Raw genomic sequence first — 11,080 nt, 5'->3', positions numbered from 1 at the left:
AGATACAGGAAAAGCGCAGAGAACAGCGTGGTGACCTGTACATGGCATTTATTGATCTAACCAAGGCCTTCGATTCGGTCAACAGGGAAGCCCTCTGATGGACCCTCAGCCATTTTGGCTGCCTACCAAAATTCATCGCCATCGTGAGGCAACTCCACGATGGCATGTTCTGTACAACGGCACCCAGTCGGAGTTCTACCCCATCCAAACAGGGGTAAAACAAGGGTGTGTACAGGCACCAACTCTCTTTTCCATTTTCTTGACTGCCTTCCTTACTCGTGCTAGTGCCAATTTAGCCGGCGGGGTGGGGACATAGAGTACAGGATGAAGGGTCTTATCAAAATAAGACGACTCCAGGCAGGAACAAAGGTGTCGGCAGCTTCCATTACTGAACTTCAGTATGCAGACGACATCACCCTTGCCGCTCACATTGAACGAGATCCTACAGGAGATCCTGAATACCTTGAGGTGGATGTGCGTAAGACTCAGATTCTATTTCAGCCTGCCCCTGGTTCAGACACACCTCCACCATCCATCCAGATTAACGGTACTACCCTCTCTAATGTTACCCACTTTTGGTATCTCGGCTCCCACCTGTCCACCACCGCGGACATCGATGAAGAGATTCAACATCGTATCAGATGTGCATCTCAGGCCTTTGGCAAACTCTGTATCCTTGTCTTCAGCTGTAGGGAGCTGAAATTATTTTTAAAGCTGCACGTATATCGAGCAGTGGTCCTCTGCACCCTGCTATATGGCAGCGAGACATGGGTTACATACAGGAGGCATCTCAAGGCACTTGAAAACTTTCACCAACGTAGTCTACTTTCCATCCTCCGAGTTCACTGGGAAGACAAGAGAACAAATGCCAGTATTCTTGCTGACACCAACTGCAGAAGCATCGAGGCTACCATTATCCATGAACAACTACGCTGGATTGGCCATGTTACCCGCATGGACGACAGTAGACTGCCAAAGCAGCTACTTTTCAGTCACCTAACAAGTAGTAAACGTAACGCTGGCGGGCGACTGAAAAGGTATAAGAATAGTCTTAAGACAAACCTGAAAAAGTGCCAAATTGACCGCCTCACCTGGGAGACGATCACTTTACACCCTAACGCTTGGAGGAAGTCTACAAGAGAAGGTATCAACACCTTCGAATTAGCCCGAGGTGGGCGAGGGACTGCCGGTGGCGATAAAGAGGATGGTGCAGTAGTCCACTGCCAAACCCTGCTAGTGCGTGGTGATGGAGGTCACTGAGGGCTGGCATTTCCAGGGTGGAGAGAGCGTTGTTGTAGCCGGAGTAGTCTGCGCCCAGCATGATTCTTCAGGCCCTTTTCTGTACCTTCTCTAGCTGACGTTGTTTGGTTGAGTTGAGAGAAGACGACCAGGCTGGTGACGCATACGTCACGCATACGTGTGTGTGTGTGTGTGTGTGTGTGTGTGTGTGTGTGTGTGTGTGTTCTGTGTGTGTGTGTGTGTGTGTGTGTTCTGTGTGTGTGTGTGTGTGTGTGTGTTTGTGTGTGTGTGTGTGTGTGTGTCTGTGTTTTCAGGGGTATACTGTGTGTATATGGGGGGTGTGTGTGTGTGTGTGTGTGTGTGTGTGTGTGTGTTCTGTGTGTGTGTACTGTGTGGGTGTGTGTGTGTGTACTGTGTGTGTTCTGTGTGTGTGTGTGTGTGTGTGTGTGTGTGTCTGTGTGTGTGTGTGTGTGGTTATTGTTAAATACATCATCTTACTGCAAAGGAAATTCTTACTTACAGAAGCATGACCATCTTCTCTCCGTTCCCCGTCGCTTCCCCGCCCCTTCCTGCTCCTCCCCACCCCTCCCCTACCAGCCCCACCCCTCCCTTCCCTGCCCCTCCCCACCCTTCCCTGCTCCCCCTTCTCCCTCTCCGCCCTCTTTTCCCATCTCAGGTCATGACCCAGCCCCAAAAGGAGAGGAGAGGGCGAGAGGGAGGAGGAAGGGGGATAGGAGAGGGCAGAGACAGGATGAGGGAGGGTTAGGGTGAGAGGGATGGGGAAGAAGAGAGAGAGGAAGAGGGGCAGAAAATGGAGGAGGGGAAAGGAGAGGTAGGAAGGAGAGAGGGGGGAGAAGTAAAGAAACAGGTGCAAGTCACTGTTATATCCAGGTTGCATACAGTTCCCAGCCATTAACTCCGGGTCAGGAACTGGCGAGGCATTAACTACGGGAACTCTTGTCTCGCCTTCCTCACACACTCACCTCACCACACCTCAACTCACCTTACCTCACCTTACCAAGCAGGAAGCGGCAGCAGTGTGTTGGTGGAGTGTGTTGGTGGAGTGTGTTGGTGGAGTGTGTTGGTGGAGTGTGTTGGTGGAGTGTGTTGGTGGAGTGTGTTGGTGGAGTGTGTTGGTGGAGTGTGGGGAAGGAGTGTGTTGGTGGAGTGTGTTGGTGGAGTGTGTTGGTGGAGTGTAGGGAAGGAGTGTGTTGGTGGAATGTCTACAGTCGTTCAATTATGTTATGTTACGTTAGTTTAGGATAGTTCAGTTAAGTTAGCTTAGTGTATGGAAGGTTAGGTTAGTGTAGGTTAGGTTAGGTTAGGTCAGGTTAGGTTAGGTTAGAACAGATTGGATTACGACAGGTTAGGTTAGGTTAGGTTAGGTTAGGTTAGGTTTTAAGGAGAAGATAACTATTATGTATCAGGTAAAGACAACAAGAGATTCTCTAACAGGAAACACAAAGTAAACATCAGTGCCAGGAGAGGTGCTGAGGGAGGTGCTGAGGAAGGTGCTGAGGGGAGGTGCTGAGGGAGGTACTGAGGGAGGTGCTGAGGGAGGGTACTGAGGAGGTGCTGAGGGAGGTGCTGAGGAAGGTGCTGAGGAGGTGCTGAGGTAGGTAGGTGCTGAGGGAGGTGCTGAGGGGAGGTTCTGAGGGAGGTGCTGAGGGAGGTGCTGAGGGGAGGTGCTGAGGGAGGTTCTGGAGGGAGGTTCTGAGGAGGTGCTGAGGGAGGTTCTAGGAGGTGCTGAGGGAGGTGCTGAGGGAGGTGCTGAGGGAGGTGCTGAGGGAGGTGCTGAGGGAGGTGCTGAGGGAGGTGCTGAGGGAGGTGCTGAGGGAGGTGCTGAGGGTGACTTGTGGCACCTCGGGGGAAATCTGTGTGAGTGACAATAACATCAAGGTGAGAGACTTAATGAGCTCTTTTACTACCTGGTAAATTACTCTCTCTTGGAAATTAATTAATGCAGAATCTACCTGACGATGTTTCTTGGTCTAACCTAAACCTAACCTAACCTAACCTAACCCAACCTAGCCAACCTAACCTAACCTAACCTAACCTAACCTAACCTAACCTAACCTAACCTAACCTAACCTAACCTAGCCAACCTAACCTAACCTAACCTAACTCCTGTTTTACCTTGATTAAGATTTTTCGCGATGTTTTTTTTCGGATTTAGCGAAGGAGAATAAGGCATCGGCGAGAAAGTAATTAATCCCTTCACTACAGGACGTCAATTTGGTTACTTGGTGTTAACGCCAGACCATGTGGTTAATGACCCCATATAGTGTACCTTTATCCCGAGCAAGTGATATACTGATTATTGCCCTTTGGCTCTATATACATACATACATACTTACATACATACATACATACATACATACATACATACCACGCCCATGTGTTTCTCAGTGTTGGCTGTGTCAGATGGGAACTAGTCAACAGTGGAAGACGATATGATTGCGTCAGAGCTCAGAGAAAAAAGCAATTGCACAGTCGCCATTGGCTGCACAATTTAATACATCTATTGTATTATGGAACCACTGATGTAATAATTCCTTGGTAGATATCCCGCTGTATGTGTGTGTGTGGGCGAGCCAGTAAACGGAAGTACACGTAACCAAACAACCCTGGCTGGCTAACATCATGAGGCGCCAGTGAGCCGTGACCACTGGAGGCAGCTGACTTAACCCCCAACCTTCACCGCTACCTCTCATGTCCCGTTCACTGACACCACACTAGCGTTCATCCTGCGTTCACTTCAAATCTCTCGCGTTCATACTGCGTTCACTTAGGATCTAGCGTTCATCCTGCGTTCACTTACGATCTCTCGCGTTCATACTGCGTTCACTTACGATCTAGTGTTCATCCTGCGTTCACTTACGATCTCTCGCGTTCATCCTGCATTCACTTAATATCTAGTGTTCATCATGCGCTCAAGCGAGTCACAAGCGAAATAACCAACTATCAAATGCCTTTACTATTTCTATATGTAATAATAATAATAATAATAATAATAATAATAATAATAATAATAATAATAATAATAATAATAATAATAATAATAATAATAATAATAATAATAATAATAATAATAATAATAGACGTTGAAAGCTGCCCCCAAAGAATATAATTATTTTTGTAGTTCCATTTGGGTGAGGGGGGGGGGGAACTCATTTGCATACGGGATACAGCTAACAATAATACACGCTCGATATGTTCAACAATAGTCATTTATTTCACTGTACACCTCCGGCATCTGGCTGTCTCACTCACTCACTCACTCACTCACTCACTCACTCACTCACTGGATCAGATGTAATATACTGTACAAGGCGGTTCATCAAACAGCCTCATCAGGAAATATGGATGGCAGACGTCAGCACCTTCCGCCAGCTGACGGGAGGCTGACGGGTGAGTAACGGGAGATTGACGGGACCATTTTCTTGTATCCCTCCGAATACGTTCACTAAGACTCTACATTAACAAAGAAACGTTCACTAAGACTCTACCTTAAAAGAGAAACGTTCACTAAGACTTAACCTGAACAGAGAAATGTTCACTAAGACTCTACATTAACAGAGAACGTTCACTAAGACTCTACCTTAACAGAGAAACGTTCACTAAGACTCTGCCTTAACAGAGAAACGTTCACTAAGACTTAACTTTAACAGAGAAACGTTCACTAAGACTCTACTTTAACAGAGAAACGTTCACTAAGACTCTACCTTAACAGAGAAACGTTCACTAAGACTCTACCTTAATAGAGAAACGTTCACTAAGACTCTATCTTAACAGAGAAACGTTCAAGACTCAACAGAGAAACGTTCACTACCATAACAGAGAAACGTTCACCAAGACTCTACCATAACAGAGAAACGTTCACCAAGACTCTACCATAACAGAGAAACGTTCACCAAGACTCTACCATAACCGATAAACGTTCACTAAGACTCTATCTTAACAGAGAAACGTTCACTAAGACTCTACCTTTACAGAGAAACGTTCACCAAGACTCTACCTTAACAGAGAAACGTTCACTAAGACTCTACCTTAACAAAGAAACGTTCACTAAGACTTAACTTTAACAGAGAAACGTTCACTAAGACTTAACTTTAACAGAGAAACGTTCACTAAGACTCTACTTTAACAGAGAAACGTTCACTAAGACTCTACCATAACCGAGAAACGTTCACTAAGACTCTACCTTAACAGAGAAACGTTCACTAAGACTCTACCTTTACAGAGAAACGTTCACTAAGACTCTACCTTAACAGAGAAACGTTCACTAAGACTCAACTTTAACAGAGAAACGTTCACTAAGACTCTACCTTAACAGAGAAACGTTCACTAAGACTCTACCTTAACAGAGAAACGTTCACTAAGACTCTACCTTAACAGAGTAACGTTCATTAAGACTCTACCTTAACAAAGTAACGTTCACTAAGACTCTACCTTAACAGAGAAACGTTCACTAAGACTCTACTTTAACAGAGAAACGTTCACTAAGACTCTACCTTAATAGAGAAACGTTCACTACGACTCTACCTTAACAGAGAAACGTTCACTAAGACTCTACCTTAACAGAGAAACGTTCACTAAGACTCTGCCTTAACAGAGAAACGTTCACTAGGACTTAACTTTAACAGAGAAACGTTCACTAAGACTCTACTTTAACAGAGAAACGTTCACTAAGACTCTACCATAACAGAGAAACGTTCACTAAGACTCTACCTTAACAGAGAAACGTTCACTAAGACTCTATCTTAACAGAGAAACGTTCACCAAGACTCTACCATAACAGAGAAACGTTCACCAAGACTCTACCATAACAGAGAAACGTTCACCAAGACTCTACCATAACAGAGAAACGTTCACTAAGACTCTACCATAACAGAGAAACGTTCACCAAGACTCTACCATAACCGAGAAACGTTCAGTAAGACTCTACCTTAACAGAGAAACGTTCACTAAGACTCTTCCTTTACAGAGAAACGTTCACTAAGACTCTACCTTAACAGAGAAACGTTCACTAAGACTTAACTTTAACAGAGAAACGTTCACTAAGACTCTACCTTAACAGAGAAACGTTCACTAAGACTCTTCCTTTACAGAGAAACGTTCACTAAGACTCTACCTTAACAGAGAAACGTTCACTAAGACTTAACTTTAACAGAGAAACGTTCACTAAGACTCTACCTTAACAGAGAAACGTTCACTAAGACTCTACCTTAATAGAGAAACGTTCACTAAGACTCTACCTTAACAGAGTAACGTTCACTAAGACTCTACCTTAACAACGAGACTCTAAACAGAGAAACGTTCACTAAGACTCTACTTTAACAGAGAAACGTTCACTAAGACTCTACCTTAATAGAGAAACGTTCACTAAGACTCTACCTTAACAGAGAAACGTTCACTAAGACTCTACCTTAACAGAGATACGTTCACTAAGACTCTACCGAAACACGTTCACTAAGACTCTACCTTAACAGAGAAACGTTCACTAAGACTTAACTTTAACAGAGAAACGTTCACTAAGACTCTACCTTAACAGAGAAACGTTCACTAAGACTCTACCTTAACAGAGAAACGTTCACTACATTCCCATCTTAACAGAGAATGTTCACTAAGACTCTACCTTAATAAAGTAACGTCTACTAAGACTCTACCTAACAGAGAAACGTTCAATAAGACTCTTTACCTTAACAGAGAAACGTTCACTAAGACTCTACCTTAACAGAGAAACGTTCACTATATATTAACAGAGAAACGTTCACTAAGACTCTACATTAACAGAGAAACGTTCACTATGACTCTACCTTAACAGAGAAACGTTCACTAAGACTGTACCTTAAAAGAGAAACGTTCACTAAGACTCTACCTTAACAGAGAAACGTTCACTAAGACTCTACCTTAACAGAGAAACGTTCACTAAGACTCTACCTTAACAGAGAAACGTTCACTAAGACTCTATCTTAACAGAGAAACGTTCACTAAGACTCTACCTTAACAGAGAAACGTTCACTAAGACTTAACTTTAACAGAGAAACGTTCACTAAGACTCTACCTTAACATAGAAACGTTCACTAAGACTCTACCTTAACAGAGAAACGTTCACTAAGACTCTACCTTAACAGAGAAACGTTCACTAAGACTCTACCTTAACAGAGAAACGTTCACTAAGACATAACTTCAACAGAGAAACGTTCACTAAGACTCTACCTTAACAGAGAAACGTTCACTAAAACTCTACCTTAACAGAGAAACGTTCACTAAGACTCTACCTTAACAGAGAAACGTTCACTAAGACTCTACCTTAACAGATAAACGTTCACTAAGACTTTACTTTAACAGAGAAACGTTCACTAAGACTCTACCTTAACAGAGAAACGTTCACTAAGACTCTACCTTAACACGTTCACTAAGACTCTACCTTAACACGTTTACTAAGACTCTACCTTAACACGCTCACTGAGACTCTACCTTAACAGAGAAACGTTCACTAAGACTCTACCTTAACAGAGAAACGTTCACTAAGACTCTACCTTAACAGAGAAACGTTCACTAAGACTCTACCTTAACAGAGATACGTTCACTAAGACTCTACCGAAACACGTTCACTAAGACTCTACCTTAACAGAGAAACGTTCACTTAACACCTGCAACTAGTTCAGGTGCAGTTCTTAACACCTTCAGTTAGTGATGAACGTGAGGGAATGTGGTCAGAGGATCGTAAAGTGACGACCATCTTCAGCTGTGAACATCTTTAACTTAACAGAGGCATCCAACACACACACCCGTAGAGTCGAGAAAACATAGGATTTAGTTACGATTTTCAACCACGATGTTAGGAGTACAAGTGCCACTGATCTACCTGTTGTTGGCACATCAGTATGGGTGCCTGCAAGACCTTACGGGGAATGGCAATATTATGTCAGCCATTGACTCCCAGCTGACGACCGAAGATGACTGCGTGTGAACAAATGTTCTCAATGTCAGTCCTGTTGCTGACAATGGGTGACTTTTTTATCAGATTGCGAATAATGAAAAGAAGTGGAATGTCTTCCTGTACACACACACACATACACTATTAACGTCACGTGTAAACACACACACACACACACACACACACACACTATTAACGTCTACTGTACACACACACACACACACACACACACACACACTATTAACGTCTACTGTACACACAGACACACACACGCTTGGAACGTCACCTGTACACATACATATACTATTATGGCTATAGGTAGGAGAATAAATCGTGGTGAAGTTTACCTCCGAGATTATTATAAGGTATTGGCCGGTAGAGTTAAGACCGAGATAAGAGAAGCAAAGAGGAATAATGAACTGAAGGTAGCAAAGGAGGTGAAGTCAAACCCCAAGGGATTCAATCAAATGTATCAAACAAAACACGAGACAAGATTGGACTAATACAGTCAGATACCGGCGAGCTAAATGGTAATGACGGAGAAATGAGCAAAAATCTGAATAAATATTTTTCAACAGTTTTCACCACCGAAAATTTAAACATGATACCAGAGGCACCGACTATATACAGAGATAGTGAAGAAATAGATTAAGCGAGATAGTAGAGATGAGTAAATTTATTTAACAAGTCATTAAAACCGGGTGTAGAACCAGAATCCTGGAGGATAGTAGTTTAAAAAATAATTCGAAATCACCTGGAGAAGCACAAGTTGATCAATGATTTCCAACATGGCTTCACAAGCGGGCGTTCATGTCTGACAAAATTTATTATCATTCTTTTCAAATGTTTTCGAATCAGTCGATGACGGACACGATTGTGATGTGTTTTACCTCGACTTTAGCAAAGCCTTCGACAGGGTCCCCCATGAGAGACTAATGCATAAAGTGGAGGCTCATGGAATTGGAGATGTTTAAAATGGATTAGGGCGTGGTTACAGGACAGGAAACAGAGTCAGCATTAATGGCACTAAATCCAATTGGGGTAACGTCACTAGTGGAGTACACCAAGGCTTAGTACTTGGACCATTACTATTTATTATATACATAAATGACAATACTACAATAGGGCCTGTAATTAAATCTGACCAGGAGTCGGCAAAACTACAGGGAGATCCTAATTTTTTTGAGCTTGGTTTGAAAAATGGCAGATGAAATTTAATGTAAATAAATGTAAAGTACTTAGTCTCGGAGATGTAAACAGAAAAAACAGATAAGTAGGAATCTTAAACCAAGTAAACAATGTGTATTTGCTCGAAACAAGGTTAACAAAGTACTTGGGTTCATACAAAGGAGTGTTGGTTACAAGACTAGCGAGGTTATCCTAAAACTATATCTTGCTCACTTGTATTACGCGGTTCAGTTCTGGTCACCGTACTACAGAGTGGATATTGAATCCCTGGAAAGCATTGTGAGGAGAATGACAAGACTAATCCCGGGCATTAGGAACCTTGAGTACAGAGACAGGTTTAAGCATCTTAATTTGCACTCCCTCGAGAGACGTAGAGTGAGGGACGATATGATAGACGTGTATAAACGGAAGTCAGGGCTAAACAAAGGTGACATTATAAAGATACTCAAACTATCCAACCAGGAGCGAACTCGCAGCAATGGTTTTAAATCAGACAAATTTAGATTTTGGCGCGAAATAGGTAAACACGCTGGACAGCTTCAAACATAGGTTTGACGGATATATGATCGATAGGGGTTGGGTGTAAACGGGACTGCCTAACTTGGGCCAATGGGCCCGCTGCAGTTTCCTCTATTCCTATGTTCACACACACACACACACACACACACACACACACACACACAAGGTAATTGACCTGTGAAGTTTAATTATTCATTTGATGATCTGACGCTCCCACCTGCATACCTCATGGTGCTGACACTCATGGTGGTAACACTCATGGTGCTGACAATCATGGTGGTAGCACTTATGGTGCTGACACTTATGGTGCTGACACTCATGGTGGTAACACTCATGGTGCTGACAATCATGGTGGTAGCACTTATGGTGCTGACACTTATGGTGCTGACACTCATGGTGGTAACACTCATGGTGGCAACACTCATGGTGCTGACAATCATGGTGGTAGCACTTATGGTGCTGACACTTATGGTGCTGTTCTTCACTCTACTGTTCTTCACTACACTGTTCTTCACTGCACTGTTCTTCACTACACTGTTCTTCACTACACTGTTCTTCATTATACTGTTCTTCAACTATACTGTTCTTCGCTACACTGTTCTTCACTACACTGTTCCTCACTATAATGTTCTTCACTACACCGTTCTTCACTACACTGTTCTTCACTACACTGTTCTTCACTAAACTGTTCTTCACTACACTGTTCTTCACTACACTGTTCTTCACTACACCGTTCTTCACTACACTGTTCTTCACTACACTGTTCTTCACTACACTGTTCTTCACTACACTGTTCTTCATTATACTGTTCTTCAACTATACTGTTCTTCGCTCCACTGTTCTTCACTACACTATTTTTCACTATACTGTTCTTCATTATACTGTTCTTCAACTATACTGTTCTTCGCTACACTGTTCTTCACTACACTGTTCCTCACTATAATGTTCTTCACTACACCGTTCTTCACTACACTGTTCTTCACTACACTGTTCCTCACTAAACTGTTCTTCACTACACTGTTCTTCACTATACTGTTCTTCACTACACTGTTCCTCACTAAACTGTTCTTCACTACACCGTTCTTCAATACACTGTTCTTCACTACACTGTTCCTCACTAAACTGCTCTTCACTATACTGTTCTTCACTACACTGTTCTTCACTATACTGTTCTTCACTGCACTATTC

This window comes from Homarus americanus, unplaced genomic scaffold, assembly GCF_018991925.1.
Source record: "Homarus americanus isolate GMGI-L3 unplaced genomic scaffold, GMGI_Hamer_2.0 scaffold58361, whole genome shotgun sequence".
In the NCBI taxonomy this organism is placed as follows: Eukaryota; Metazoa; Arthropoda; class Malacostraca; order Decapoda; family Nephropidae; genus Homarus; species Homarus americanus.
This window is presented reverse-complemented; position numbering follows the sequence as displayed.